This window comes from Bubalus kerabau, chromosome 8 (assembly GCF_029407905.1).
Source record: "Bubalus kerabau isolate K-KA32 ecotype Philippines breed swamp buffalo chromosome 8, PCC_UOA_SB_1v2, whole genome shotgun sequence".
Lineage (NCBI taxonomy): Eukaryota > Metazoa > Chordata > Mammalia > Artiodactyla > Bovidae > Bubalus > Bubalus kerabau.
In genome coordinates, this window is record NC_073631.1 from 64,778,823 (window position 1) to 64,795,221 (window position 16,399).

The 16,399-nt window shown below is 44.4% G+C and overlaps 1 long non-coding RNA gene across 1 annotated transcript; it reads left to right on the forward strand.

The window, feature by feature from the left end:
• Positions 1-1,120: 1,120 nt before the first annotated feature.
• On the forward strand, positions 1,121-7,631 carry LOC129658562 (uncharacterized). Its single transcript, XR_008717413.1, has 4 exons — positions 1,121-1,597; positions 2,818-2,957; positions 3,703-3,766; positions 7,109-7,631. It is a non-coding gene; the product is annotated as an uncharacterized LOC129658562 (long non-coding RNA).
• The last annotated feature ends 8,768 nt before the right edge of the window (positions 7,632-16,399 follow it).

Sequence of the window (16,399 nt, forward strand, 5' to 3'; positions counted from 1 at the left end):
AATGAGCATCTTACTTAATTTGATCATTGACCAGAAGCAGTGACCTTACCCTTGGTCTCTGCTGTTACTCTTAGACTTTACAGAGCATCTGGTGCTCAGGAAATATATATTGAATGAATGAAAGGTTTTTTTTTTTTGGGTGGGGTGGGGATATATGTTTGCTCTTTGGGAGAGAATGAGAAGGTTTATTGTAATACCTTTTCTCTGAACAGATTGAACTGCCACTTACTACCCCACACCTTCTTATTCAGCCAAGATAATTGTTTTAAGAATCAAGGGATCTGCCAAGATCTTCTGTATCTTCCTGTTCTCAGACCTACCCTAGGAATTATGATGTTCTGAAATCGGAGGATGGGAAGGGTGAAGAGGGAACTGCAACTTTGATGACAAGTGAATGCAGTTTGAGACCCGGCTCTTCTCCTCATTAGCTGAGACCATAGCAATGTGACTTGACAACCAGAGCCTCAATTTTACATCTTTTCTAAAAAAATTATAATTTTATTTATTTTTGGCTGTGCTGGGTTGTTGGGGGCCGGCGTGAGGCACTCCGCCCATGGCAAAGGTCATGAGGAAGGAGGCTTGACATACGCAAAGGTGGGATTGAGCCTCAGGAGTCCCCCTGGAAATCCTCGAGCATCTACCCCCATAACCAGAGCCTGCCTACTTTACTACTTTGTGCTCTTACCTACACCTCTGACTTTACGGGGGGCTGTCCCCCACCACCTCTTTCGGAAAAGGAGTTAACTTAGAGCTCCAGTTAATAATAATTCCTGGGTGTGATAGGAATGTTTCAACCTACAAACTCCTCTGAAGGTTCTCTAGCCTGCCTGACAGGCTTGTCCGGCCACATGTGATTGTTCACAGCCTCCCAACCGTGAGAGGCACGAGATGCTTTAAATCTTCTAAAAACAGGTTCTTTAGAGAAGTTAGAAAATTATTAGTATAAGTGTAATGGGCTGATTAGAAATTGTATTGATGAAGGGTTTTTCATTTGTTGAGCCAATGTTTACTGCTAAGTCTCCACATCCCCTGCCCTTATACACATTAATGAATATATAGAAGAAATAAGTATTAACCTTTGATATTAATCACGTTAGACCTTAGGCTAAGTAAATTCTTTCCTTAACTAAAACCCACTACACCCTCACCCTATAGGAATGTAACTTTATTTGGGTGGCGTCTGTTTTAAGAATAATCACCCCTGGAGAAATAAGTGTCCTGGTTGACTGACTGCTGTCACAAGGAGAGGGTCGTAAATTGTCAGCAGGCCCCCTGGCCAGAAGATGATGTAACACCCCTAAGACCTCTGTATACATTTGTATGAAGCACCTGACTTTGATAAAAGTCAGGACTGCTGACCCCGCGTGACTTTTGCATAACATCTCAGTGTATAAAAGTAGACCATGGAAAATAAAGAATTGGGATCAGTTCCTCAAAAGACTGGTCTCCCCATGTCTCTCTCTCACTCTGGCTGAGTCTCCATCTGGAGCGCGGAACCCACCATGCTCACTAATTATGCCTGGGCTTCTAAGATCCGACCGGGGAGGCCTCAGTGTCTCCTCTCCTTCGGGAAAACGGAAGGACGCCTGTGGCCTACGTAAGTGGTGCAAGCTTCTTGTCTTGAAGTTTTATTGGTCCCCCGTGTAAACCAAGCTACTCAGCCTCTTTTCTCCACTGAATTTTCCTACTGAGCTATCCTCATTCTATTACTCTTTATATCTTTGATGAATAAATAATTAAATAGGTCGCTGACGCCGTCCCTCCTTTGAATACCCTGGATCAGCCGGGGCTGGACCCCGGCACTGGGTCTTTGTTGTTGCATGGACTTTTCTCCAGTTGCGTGGACGTTTTTCCAGTTATGGAGAGTGGGGGCTACTCTCTAATTGCGATGCGTGGGCTTCTCTTGCTGTGGAGCATGGGTTCTAGGTGCTTGGGCCTCAGTAGTTGCAGCACATGGGCTCAGTAGTTGTGGCTCCTGGGCTCTAGAGCATGGGCTCAACAGTTGTGGTGCAGGGGCTTAGTTGCTCTGTGGCATGTGAGATCTTCCTGGATCAGGAATGAAACCTGTGTCTTCTGCATTGACAGGTGGATTCTTTACCACTGAGCCATCAGGGAAAGTGCCTCGATTTTCCATCTTAAAATGAAGTCAAGCTTTCCTTGGTCTTATAAAGCTTCAAAATCCAGTCTGTGTGGGTATTCAATAGATGACATTGCCTTCCCTGCACAGATGGTTAAATCAAAGCCTAGAATACTAAAGTGAAAGTCGCTCAGTCTATGGACTCTTTGCAACCCCACAGACTATACAGTCCATGGAATTCTCCAGGCCAGAATACTGGAGTGGGTAGCTTTTCCCTTCTCCAGGGGATCTTCCCAGCCCAGGGATCAAACCCAGGTCTCTCGCATTGCAGCCAGATTCTTTACCTGCTGAGCCACAAGAGAGGCCCAGGAATACTGGAGTGGGTAGCCTATCCCTTCTCCAGGGTATCTTCCTGACCCAGGAATTGAATTACACTCTGAAAATCATTAGAATAAGGGCTGAAATGCCAGGGACATGTGCACTCAGTCAAAAGGAGAATAACAAAGTAAAAATAGGGTATCTTAAATCTTCAGGATGCAAACTTCTAAACCCACATCCAAAAGAACAGAATTCAGCAAATGCTTTGTAAAAGAAAACACAGGTTTATGATATGGAGAGCTGACAGAATTGATTGGAAATAAATCATCTTCAAGCACATCCACTTATTTAGGAAGTAAATGAGGGCCATCCTATGAAATGGATTGGCAGGAAGATATTCTAATTATTCATTCTATTTCTAGCGTTTGACAGTGAGCATGGGGATTCCAGGGCAGAGGAAACCATTTCTGCGTAATGACCCTGGCTGCAGTGAAGATGAAATAGATGTGGCTTCTTCCCTCCATCCCTCATCCTGGCCTCATCAGAATCACAGCTTCTTAAGGTCAGAGATCCCAAAGGTAGCTTTTCTTCAAGAAACTTGAAAGCCCACAGGACATGTGTCTTCTCTGACCTTAACTGGTTGCCATGTGTGAGGAATACCTAGTGTGATGGGATAAGCCCACCCAGGTGATATCACCTGGGCCACATACTAGAGTCATCTGGGGAGACGGCCTGAGTTCCATCTATTCTCAGAGCCTCCTCTGAGGGAGGCTGTGTCTCTATTTTTCTTTTTTGACCTCGCTGGATAGCATGCATGTGGGATCTCAGACTAGGGATCCAGTCCATGTCCCCCGAAGTGGAAATGACAAGTCTTAACCACTGGACCACCAGGGAAGTCTCAAATTTTTACAGTTTGATTTGTCATTTACCCAAGATTTGCATGGAGAAGAAATAGGGAGACCACAAGCCATAGGATGGGGCCCACCATCCCTAGTTTTTTAAAATCATGGTAAAATTCATGTAATATAAAATAACTATTTAAAAATATACAATTCAGTGGCTTGTAGCATATTCACAATGTTGCAAAACTGTCACCAAAAGATAGTTCCAAAACTTTTTCATGACCTTAAAGAGAAACCCCATATCCATTAAGCAGTCACTTTCTACTCAACCATCCACCCAGTCCCTGGCAGTCAGCAATCTTTCTGTCCCTGGATCTACCTCTTCTGTTCTATTTCATATACATGGAATCATTAATATGTGACTTTTTGTGTCTTGCATCTTTCACTTACCATAATATTTTCCAGGTTTATCCATGTTGCAGCATGTGTCTGGATCGTGCTCCTTTTTGTGGCTGAGTGGTATTCCATGGTATGGCCATATCACATTTTGTTCATTCATTCATCAGCTGTGCACTGGATTGTTTCCTTTTGATCATTTTGAATAGTGCTGCTATGAACTTTTCGGTGCAAGTTTTTGTTTGAACATCTGTTTTCAATTTTTTTGGATGTATACCTTGGAGTGAAATTGCAGAGTAACTTTATGTTAAACTGTTTGAGAAACTGCCAAACTGTCTTTCATAGTAGCTTCACACTTTTTCATTCCTACCGGCAGAGTGTAACGTTTCCAATTTCTCCACATTCATCCCAACCCTTTTTATTGTCCGGTATGTTTGATTATGGCCACTGTAGCAGATGTGAAGTGGGATCTAATTGTGGTTTTTGTTTGCATTTCCCTAAGACTAATGACACTGAGCATATCTCTCAGTTCTTAACAGTCAACCTCATGGGTTTTCTTTCTTCCAGGAACTGGTTTGGGACCCACAGGGAAGGGAGGGAAACAGACATTAAACATTCTGTTTGAAAGGGAATTTAAATACATTTTAAAAAGAACACTGTAAGCCACAATAAAGATGGCAAAGTAGATATCTGAAAAGAGATACATGTTCAAAAAGAAAACAACTCACAGTATTGGCTTAGAAGGACTATAAGAAAGATGAAATTGAGGATCAATTTGAGTTGAGACTTGTGACTTTTAAAATGTCCAACCCAAATTCCATTGGCCCAGGACTTGTTGACCCCCTGCAGAATCTCCTGGAAACCTCTGAGAATCCTTTAGAGGTGAGGAGCCACTTTACAGGCTCAAAATCAGACACTGCTTTGGCAGATGAGGCAAGGCTTTCAAGTAACTAATGTTGAACCAAATACAAGAAGTTGCCTGGGGATTTCATAAGTCTTAATCTTGCTGTATTTTCAAGTCACTTCCCAGGACAGTATTAAAAATGCCGTTAAAGTGGATGTGCAAGGCTTATCTATCAAGTCAAGCAGACATTCCTAGGAGGGTGGGATCTATGTTGTCCAAGGTAGCATTTCAAATCCCGTGACTGGTGTGCTGTCTAGAAGGAGGTGGTAAAACCCTTGCTAAATGCTCAGAGGCAAAAGTTCCTCACAGATAAGGCATGGCAGTGGGACACGTTGAAAGGGGAGAACATCGGAGTCCCTCTGATTAGAGGCAACAGGCATCCCCTGAAACTTTCTATCTTCTCTTCCTCCCTTTTCCTCTCCTGTTTCTTTCCATTGCCACTTTCAGAAATGTTCTGAAGAACAGATTTTTGGTGCCAAATAAGTGTTAAAAGTGAGGCAAATCTAATTGATTATTTATAGCTTTTAAATGAGATCTTGGAAAGCAGTAGGGCAGAGTCCAAGAGCAGGGGCTTTTTTGTAGAACATCGTTCAGAAACATTTGGAAAAGATCCTGAGAACAAGGTTATTAAAATATCATTTTTACTTTTTTGAGGAGTAATACATTCATATGGTTCAAACTTCAACAATGAAAACACTGAAATCTTCCCTCCCTGTCAGTCTCTTCAGTTCCCGCTCTTCTAACCAATCACCTCTATTGTTCATGGCGGGTATAGCTCTCCAATACTGTTTAAAAATGCACACACAAGCCTGTTATTTCCTATTTCACAAGTGGTTGATTATTACTCCATGTTCTGCACTTTGCTTTTTTTTTTTAAAAAAGCTTTTTATCTTGTACTGGGGTCTAGCTGAGTACAAATGTTGTAATAGTTTCAAGTGAATAGTGAAGGGACTTAGCCATACATATATATGTCTCACTTTCTCCCAAACTCCCTTCCCATCCAGACTGCTACACAGCATGGAGCTATACATGTGCTATACAGTAGGTCCTTCTTGGTCATCCATTTTAAATATAGCAGTGTGTACATGTCCACCCCAAACTCCCTAACCACTGCTTTCACCCATCCTTCCCCCTCGGCAGCCGTAAGTTCCTTCCTGTGCACTTTGCTTTTTAACTAAACAATATAATCTCTTTAGCAGAGACATTACTTTGCCAACAAAGGTCCATCTAGTCAAGGCTATGGTTTTTCCTGTGGTCATGTATGGATGTGAGAGTTGGACTGTGAAGAAGGCTGAGCGCCCAAGAATTGATGCTTTTGAACTGTGGTGCTGGAGAAGACTCTTGAGAGTCCCTTGGACTGCAAGGAGATCCAACCAGTCCATTCTGAAGGAGATCAGCCCTGGGATTTCTTTGGAAGGAATGATGCTAAAACTGAAACTTCAGTACTTTGGCCACCTCATGCGAAGAGCTGACTCATTGGAAAAGACTCTGATGCTGGGAGGGATTGGGGGCAAGAGGAGAAGGGGACGACAGAGGATGAGATGGCTGGATGGCATCACTGACTCGATGGACGTGAGTCTGAGTGAACTCCAGGAGTTGGTGATGGACAGGGAGGCCTGGCGTGCTGTGATTCATGGGGTCGCAAAGAGTCGGACGCAACTGAGTGACTGAACTGAACTGAACTGAGAGTTTAGATGCAGTTTCTGTCTTACTTCTCCTTGTTGTGGTTAAAATATCACCTCTACCTGGACACTTTTTTGCTCTTTCCAGCTGACTTCTTGTCAGATCTGATTAGATTGTCACAACTTTTATCTAATAACACAGCTGTTTGCTGTGCTTGCATCATTGTTATTATCTGCAATCTGTCATCTATTGGCAGGAATCTTTTCAAGCTACTTGTCTATATCCCAAGGGCTAGTTTAGTTAAATCTGAATCCCAAAGTCATACACTGATGTAACTGCACCCGTGAACGGAGTGGGGCATGAGACATGGGAAGCAAGTGAAGGAGAGTGAAGCTATCTGTCCTGGGAGCTCATCTGTCATCAGGAACTCTCAGGCTACATGACTGTGCCTGGCTGACCTCTGGACCCCTGAGGAGTCAGCATTATCTTGCTTGTTAAATGTTACTAACACAACATCTTCCTAATTTTTTGATGAAAAATAAACATAAACGAAATCTTTGATATTTTCTCCAGACATCATCCTCACAGATCATCTTTAGCACATCCTGGCATGCCTCCTCCTCTACTTTGGAGACCACTGCTTGAGACAAAAAAGTCTGATTTCTTTGGCTGTAATCATATGTGTGTGTGTGTGCACGTGCATGTGTACATACATACTTACAACCTAAAAATTACAGTATTGGTTCATATTCATTAAAGAAAAAAGCAGAAAATATAAAATCAGCCCTGAACCCATAATCTAGTGATAACCACACTTTATTTTTTGGTTTATATTTTCCTAGACTTCATCTTAAAGACGTGTGTATGGTTTTCTCCTTACAAAAATGGGGTCATACAGAGCATACTGCTTGTTCCTAATCTTATGTACACCCTTCTCTGTTTCCTCAGGATGAAACCCTTCAAGTGAAATTGCTAAGCAAAGGGCAGGCACTTTGTGAAGATGTGTGATGCATATTTCCAGTTGCTCTACAGAGAAGCTGTACCACTACACACCAGCAAAAAATGGGAGGGCCTTTCCTTGTGAATCCTCACTAATACTGCCACCTTAAAAAAAACCTCAAAACAGATCCAAACAAATGGTCCAGTGTATTTCATTTAATTGAAGTGCTATAGAACTTCAGCAATCTTTTCATGGGTTTATGGCCGTTTCATGCTTATCCTTTTGTGGATTGCCTTTTCATGTTATTTGCTTATTTTTCCATTGGAATGTTCTTCTTTCTTTGATTAATTTGAAGAGATCAATTTGATTATCAATTAATTTGAATTAATCTGTTATTTTTGTTCCCTGGATAACTTAGGCTGTGTGGCACAGATTATGTTCTTTCTTCTCATTTTGATTGCTTGGACCTGTCCAAGAGGGTGGAGAATAGACCTGACCTGTACTTCTTTGGCCAGGCTGGTTGTATCTGGCTTGTTCTCAGGTTCCTGAGATAAATCATAAAAAGTAGGCTAATTTATTAAATGTTATTACTTCCTTGTAATAGACACTGTTATTACAGCTGTAATTTTCTGTCATATGTCAACACAGCTTTGGAGTCACATAGACTTCAGTTGGTGTGACTCGGGACAGACAGGTCTGGGTTGGAGTCTATATTCCAGTGGCTGGAGCCACTACCCAGCTGTGTGACCTGAAATGAGTTACCTGCTCTCTCCATTACTCCGTTCTTCCTCTGGAAAGTGGAGGTTGATCATCATAGCTAACTCACAGCAGTACTGCAGCAACTGAAAGAGAAAATGAACACTAAATATTTTATAAAAGGCCATGCACATAGTGAACACTCAATTACCATTTCTATTATCTATTATTATTACTATATTTTATTATTATTATTCTTATCAGCCTGAGATTTGTTGCAAAAACTACATCCTGAGCTCCAGATAATTAATTCATAAACCCTCTTTGGGAATACAGTCCATTTGTTGGTTTAAGTCCTCAGTGAAAACAGGTGACTACAAACTCTGGTAAAATGGCCAATAAAATACTGCCAACACTAGATGGGGCCAGTGCCTAGCGGATCTGTGCTTGGACTAAGTGCCAGGGGCTGAATCTGTACTGCAAAGGTGCAGCTGTTGCTGGGAAAACACGGATGAAGAGAGCAGCAGTGGTCTTAGCCTGCTGTCTGCTTTGACATGCCTGCACACATCCCTTGCGCACTCCCCTAGCCCATACCCCCTCAACCCCCCCAGACACCCTATAGCCCCATGCCCGCACACCTCAAAGTCTTCTTTATGACTCCCTCTCCCCACACTCTCCTCCCTCTCATGGCCCCACGTGCCCCTTCATGCCCTTGGCACACTTCTGACAACATTCTCACCCCGCTCCTCCCAAGCCCTTCTTGAGAGGGGCGCTCGTGTCCTGCTACCCTGTCACTGCAGTGTCAGCCTGGGCAGTCCTGAAAGCAGGCCCTCTAAACCCAGACCTCTCGATTTTTCAGGTTTTTAAATTGTGGCTGTGGATTTCTGCTGTTTTCCCATGTGGCTCAGCTCCCCAGAACGTGGGTGGCCCAAGGGCATACCCTGGGCTTCTGAACGTGTTAGTCATTCAGTCATGTCTGACTCTTTGTGACCCCATAGACTATAGCCTGCCAGGCTCCCCTGTCCATGGAATTTCCCAGGCAAGAATACTAGAGTGGATTGACATTCCCTACTCCAGAGGATCTTCCCGACCCAGGGATCAAACCCAAGACTCCTGCATGCAGGAGTCTGAGCCACCAAGACCTAACACCCTTTACCTCTGTGACTGTGACTTTGAGCAGGCTTCATGAACCCCAAGTTTTTTGTCAGCCCTAAAAGTCTAATGCTGGAAGGAATAACTGCCCCACACTGCATGAGGGGACTGGGATTGGCTCAGCCCAGCCCAGGCTCCTTGCTGGGAAATAAGATAACTCAAGCTCCCTCTGTGATCTAATCCTCCCAAGGAGGAGTAAGGAGAAAGTCCATTACTAGACCACTGGCTTCTCAGCTTGTCAGCTCCAAGCTCAATGGAGAACACTGACATCTAATCAGGTGCACATCAAAGTTATCCAGGAAGATTTTAAAAATGTCAATGCCTGGGCACTGCAGATGTGTTAAAGTATCATCTCTGAGGTGGGGTCCAGACATCACAGTGTTTAATATAGCCCAGGTGATCCTAGTGAGTGTCCAGCACACAAAAGCATAGAGTCACTTTCCTGTTTCCTTTAAATAGTATGTATTTAATGTTACAGGTCTCTCTGCTTTCCATGTCCCCTGGAAAGGGCTCTCTCTCGTCACTTTGGTAGCTCCACCTTGTTTATTTAATACACTGAGTTGATCGAACTTGTTGGAGTGCACCCACATCTTTGTAATATCGAACAATTTAGGTCATTTAAAACCTTGCTACTTAAAGTCTGATTCCCAGATCAGCAATATTAGCATCACTTGAGAGCTTTTAGAAATGCTGCCCCAGCCTTACCACCTAAATCAGCATTGGTGTTTTACCAAGACCCCAGATGGCTCTCATGCATATCAAATTTTGAGAGGCACTGGTTTAAAAGAGGATTTTTCTCTCTCACCCTTTTTCTAAATGAAAAATTTCAAACGTAAAGTGGAGCTGAAAGCCTTTCCCAGTGGACATCCCAAAGCAGTTCTTTTGTCATAGCCCAACCTCAGTCATGGACGGAGTTCTGAGTAGCCTCTCTGGAGTGGGCGCATGTGCCGCTTCTCCAGAAAGTCCTTCCTGGGGACTGGAAGTGGATTAGGACAACTCTTGTGCATCCACATTTTCATTATCCATGCAACACAGTTTCAACACTGCTGGCAGTCTGTGTGATTCTCCTGTTAGCAATTTTAGTCCCACTGATGAGTCTGTTTTTCATCTTTGAATCTCCAGTTATCTGATGACGCCTGGCACATAGCAGATACTCAAAAGAGCTTTCTTGAATGAACTCTCCATCCCTCACCATGAACAATGTGGTAAGAGTAATTAATTCAAGGAGCAGAGAGGTTAATTGAGTCACCTGATAACAGTTAATATAAATCTGGTGAGCTGGAGAGAAATGAAAATTGACTAAGCCAATTCAATTTTGTCTTCCTTGTGAGCTGTCTCTATCTTCATTTTCGAAGGGCAACTGGCAGGGAGCTCTTTTCCTAGAGAGTGCAGTTGCCATCGAACTTCAAGGACAAGTGGCTGCCTTGTGCTTTGAAATGCTTCCCTTTTCCAGAGCTGGTCTCATGCGTGCATTTGATGGGCGTCATATTAAGGAAGCATGAGGAATTATTTAAGAATCTTGTCAAGGATACTTCTCCACAGTCCACCTCTTTCTGCTCTCCTCCTGTTCAGTACAGGGGAGACGAATGCACCACAGATGTTCTGAAAGTACCATGGTTCTCTTCTGCCCGCAGCCATGAAGAAATGCTCCCTGCTTGGTGCAATCCTTTTCCTCCTCTAAAGGCCATTGTAGGGGTCACCTTCTGCAAAAATCATCCCCTAATCCTCGCTCCCTCAAGCCCAGTCTGCCACCCCTCCACCTTTCCTCCAACCTTCCCAGTCTGTGGGGAAGCCCCTGCTGTCTACACCCAGTTGTCTAGGAGCTTCCTGAAGTCAGGGAAGATGATTTTTCTCACTCAGAGTTCGGAAAAAAGCAAATGTGGTCCTACCATCAGCCCGTCTTTCTTAAGTGTCCTGACTCTTCCTCTCATCTGTCTGAATCCCAGGCACCTTGGAACTCTACAGAGTATCCTTGTAGGGAGGCCTCCATTACCCCAGACAGTGTCTGAGTGCTCATCTTTCCCTTCCTCAAGCCCATTTTCCACCCTTGCTGTTTCCTTGAACTTCTGTTCATTTCATACAAACTCATTCACAAAAAAGCAAGACTCCTAGTCAAGGTCCATTGCAAAGTATTTCTGACTGAGACACAGCCCTGCTTGGTCTGATTCCTGGCTAGGTTCTGTGTAAGTGGAGAGCCAGCAATACTCACTTAAGTTTTTAATCTCCTTATATTTCCTCATTTCCCTCCTTCCTAGTCCAACAGGTAGCTTTCTCCATGCTCATTGTCTCAGGGAGATTTTTGGCAGGGAGGGAAGCAGAAATAACCAGAAATTCTTTTTTACCTCTGTGTTCTGAAATTCTCTGTTGAGGGAACTTAGAGGCTTTGCAGTAGGATTGAAAGGCAGTGGTGAGGGAATTTGTGGAAGAAATACAATGGGAGTAGGATTTCCCCAGACTAGAAAAAGTTTTCTGTGGCCTTGGTGGTGGTGGGTCAGGAGGCAGAACAAGAGAGATGGCGGGAGGAACACGAGGCTGTATGAGCCAAAGGGACAGTTGCTCGCATCCCAGGCAGCTGTCCTTGGGCTCCAGCAGAACCCCCAGAGAGAAGCACTGATCTAAAGGCCCACTGGGAGCAGGGACATAGTGTACATGAGTAGAGGGCCCTGCAGCACTCCTCTTAGCCTGCTGATTCCATCCGTCTCACATGGGTGCCATAGTTGATGCTGCTATACACCACCCAGATCCCTCGTCAGAATAAAGGGCCAGTTCCCCAGCTGCCAGGACCTGCCCTCGGCTGAAGACACCTACCTGGTCCAAGGTCTTGCTCCTTTATCTGGGGCAGCCACAGCAATGACTAGGTGGTTCAGGAGTTTAAAGGCCTGGCTCCTTTCACCACAACAAAAGTGCTGCTGCCTCCCAGCTTCTCGTGAGGCCAGCTGAGGCCACTATTGAGATTTTGTGGGAGCCCAGCTTCTCCCTCTGCTCAGTTTTGCACCCTTGTCTTCCTTACCAGGTCTGGACTCCAACAGCACTTCTTGCTAAACTTCCTGCATTAATCTCTGTCTCAGTGTTGGGAACTTGCTCTATGATAGATACAGAAAATGATTTTTCTCCTATGTGAAAAACAAAAGTGTGGGGGAATGATGTAGGGGTGGTGGATGGCAGTTGAATCTGTGGGGCATCTTAGGAACCCAAGACAGGGTTGGGCTGGAGGACTCAGTCCTTTCTGAAGTGGGCAGCTGCTGCTCAGCCCTAGCTGGTCAGTGCTAAGAACATGTGGGTCCAGTGCTTCTACATCTTTTAGGAGAAGCTAGTAATAGCTTGGAGAAGGCAATGGCACCCCACTCCAGTACTCTTGCCTGGAAAATCCCATGGGCGGAGGAGCCTGGTAGGCTGCAATTCATGGGGTCGCAAAGAGTTGGACACGACTGAAGCGACTTAGCAACAGCAGCAGCAGTAATAGCTCAGTCGGTAAAGAATCTGCCTGCAATGCAGGAGACTTGGGTTCGATTCCTGGGTTGGGAGGATCCCCTGGAGAAGGAAATGGCAACCCACTCCAGTATTCTTGCCTGAAGAATCACATGGACAGAGGAACCTGGCAGGCTACAGTCCACGGGGTCACAAAAGTCGGACATGACTTAGCGACTTAAGTATTACTACTAGTAATAGAAATTTAGATTTTTTAAAAATATGAAATGTTCTGATTAAAAAAAATCAGTGTATGGACTAGAAAACAAACAAACCAACCCCAAACTTGTCCAGGCCACAGTGGGTTAATAGGCTTTTACTTTATGCCCTTGGGTCTAGGAAGATAGGGAGGCAGTAGTCTGACTGTTGGGCAGTGGTTAAGGAACAACTGGACACCTGTTTTGGTGAGATTCCTATAGTACAAGCCCAACTGGGAGGAAGTTAGAAGACCGAAGTTCAATTTCTGGCTCAGGAAGATCCCCTGGAAAAGGGATAGGTTACCCACTCCAGTATTCTTGGGCTTCCCTGGTGGCTCAGATGGTAAAGAATCAACCTGCAATGTTGGAGACCTGGGTTTGATCCCTGGAGTTGGGAAGATCCCCTGGAGAAGGGAATGGCTACCCACTCCAGTATTCTTGCCTGGGGAATTCCATGGAGAGAGGAGCCTGAAGGGCTACAGTCCATGGGGTTGCAAAGAGTTGGACACAGCTGAAGAACTTTCACTTTTCACTAGAAACACCCAGAAAGACTGATGCTCAGTGTTCAATTGGTAGGAAGGGGGCTGTGAATCAGAAACCAAAGGAAGAGAGGAATTAAAGAAAGCACAATACTTGCTCACCTGAGTTTGTGATTCAAAATTCCCACCACATAAATCGATGATACTGGAGATATCTAAAAGCTGAAAGCTTCTCCAATTATGGGGACTCCACTCCAACAGGGCTAAGTCATTATCTATAAAATACCAGAATTTATCAAATCTGATTAATACCATTCTGCCAAACATATATCTAAGATTTTTGTCTAATAACGCAAAGAGCAGAAGTCTAGATGAGTTTAAAATAATAACCCTGTAGGAGAATCTGATTGAATGTGTCCTTGCGTGGCACCAAGATCTGGGACATGAAAATTCCAAGTTCATGTTGATGGCATTAAAGAAATGGAAATAAATGGTTTTTTCTTCCTCCACTGCAATTCAGTACAGAGTCTAGCTATTTTTGTAAATGATTAAAAACCAGTCTTAGTCCAACCCTCTGGCTTCAGACCCCCAGAAAGGTTATTCTTGAAAATCTGTGTCATGTTCAAGTGACACATTTGTGTCAGGCTGTCATGTACAAAAGGGTCTCCTCACTCCCAACTTCTCCATCAAGGGGAATGTGGAGTAGGATAATGCTGTCATGGGTCCATCCAAGAGTGCCAATTATAAACTAGGTCAGTCCTAATTCACCCTTGTACTTCAGTGTCTACACAGTGCTCAGCATAGGAAAGGGTCCTCATGAACAGACCCCCCACTGTCACTGAGACTAGGACCCCAGCTTAGAGTCCTCCCTGATTTCCTCTTTCTTCCTCATCCCTACCTCCTTTCACTCAGGGATTCCTCCTGCAGGTTCCTTGGATCTCCTTGCCCCAGTCTGCTGTTCTGGTTGAGGGTCATCTCCTCACTTTGCATCTGAACTGCTTCATAATACTCACCCTGCTGCAGCTTATGCCCCCACTTGCTGCCAGCAGGATCTTTCTAGAGCACAAAACAGATTTCATTACTTTCATGCTTAGGAATCTACATGACACTTCATTATTTTCAGGCTGAAGTCCAAACTTCTCAGCCAAGCACTGTGTTTTCCACACCCAGCTTCACTTCCTGCCACTCACCACCTGCTTCTCCCCACCTTCATGTTCCGGGTCACCCTGGACTCCCAGCTTGGAGCTTGGAACAGGACCCATCCTCCGAGATGGTAAGGAGCCAGGGCTCTGTTGTCAGACAGATCAGGTGGTAAGGTGTACTAACCCAAGCAGGTTAATTCTCTTCCTTAAACATCCTCATCTCCTTGCTAGTAAACCAGAATTGACACATGCCAATCCCCTACCTCAGTACCACTCTCCAATTCTACCTGCTGTCCAGGTTTGCTGTGAGGATAAAATGAGATTGTGCAAAAACCTTAGCAAAGTGTGTGCAAACTGTGGTCAATGGTGAATGAACCCTGGCTGGGCAGAAGTTTAGAAGTGGGTACCTAAGAGGCTAGCAGTGACTGCCCCATTTGGTGGCACTCCGGGGGACTTTTTTTACTTTCTTCATCATATCTTATGTTAGAATATGTTATGATTTTCCTGCAACACATGGGTTTTATCAAGACACAGTTGGAAATTATTTCCTCTTTAGAGCTTCTCTAGTAGCTCAGTTGGTAAAGAATCCACCTGCAATGCAGGAGACCCTGGTTTGATTTCTGGGTCAGGAAGATCCCCTGGAGAAGGGATAGGCTACCCATTCCAGTATTCTTGGGCTTCCCTTGTGGCTCAGCTGGTAAAGAATCCGCCTGCAATGAGGGAGACCTGGGTTCGATCCCTGGGTCGGGAAGATACCCTGGAGAAGGGAAAGGCTACCCACTCTAGCATTCTGACCTGGAGAATTCCATGGAGTGTACAGTCCATGGGGTCGTAAAGAGTCGGACACGACTGAGTGACTTTCACTCACAGAGCTCCCCTAACTTGCCTGCAAAGAGTCTCCAGTGCGTTATACTTCCATCAATACTCTGTACTTGTCCATGACATACTTGGCATGGCTGGCGATGGCTCATTTGCCGGCCTGCTTTCCACACTGAATCCATGTTTCTGTGGATCTCTGTTTCCCCAGGACTCTGCCCAGCACTTGGCATTGAGAGTGTGGTGGCCTGTCTGTGCTGGTTCCTTTGACATGAACGAGGCCTGTTTCACTAAGAATCACCTAGGCACTGCATCTCTGATATTCTATTTAATGTTTATAAGATTTTAGAAAATACAGATTTTCAAGAGATACATATTCTCCCACTGAAAATCACTGAAAGTCAAGCTGTTCACTGTTGAGATGATGTATGCAGGCAGATCAGCAGTAAAGAATGCACAGGCAGCTGGGCCTCTGTGAGCCCTGGGAAGCAGCCTTTCACTCCCTCTCAGCTCCCTGGCTCCCTGGGGACTGCTTGTTCAACCGACTGAATAAGGATTTTCTGAGTCTTTAAACATGAAGTGCTGCTCGCTCAGACCTAGGCAGGTCAGGACTCCTGCTTCTCTCATAGCTCCAATGTCCCCTTGCTTCCTGAGAGGAGCCCCTCCAAGTGCAATTCCCCAAGGGCTCAGGACCAGCCTGGTGGGCTCATTTGAGAGCAGAGTTCGGGCCTGTATGTGAGGAGGCCTGGGAGAACCAGGTCCCTCATCTGGGTGCAAGAAAAATGATTCTTTCCAAGCAGGACATGTTTTGGTTTTATTCCTTACTTTAGGTGGACACTTTAAAATTATACATGTGTCCATTTCCTTACTTTGGAAAATAAGAGCATAGATAGAGTATAGTGAATGAAATTTAATCCCTTTAAAATTTCACTTTGGGTTATCTTAAGATTCAGTGAGATTTCTGAAATGAAAAATCCTACATACATATGTATTAATTGAATACATATCAAGGTATAACATAGAAAAGCATGTTTAATCAATTAAGGTATAACAGAATAAATTTAAATACTATAAATTTAATTAATGTATAGCATAGTTAAGTAAATCAAGTACACCAGTTGTAGCATACAACTTGATAATTTTAACATCAGTAATCACATGTCTTACTTCCCTCAGGGCTCAGTGGTAAAGAATCCACCTACAATGCAGGAGACTCAGGAGACTCCGTTTCCATCCCTGGGTTGGGCAGATCCCTTGGAAAACAAAATGACAACCCACTCCAGTATTCTTGCCTGGGAAATCCCATGGACAGAGGAGCCTGGCAGGATACAGTCCATGGGTTCGCAAAA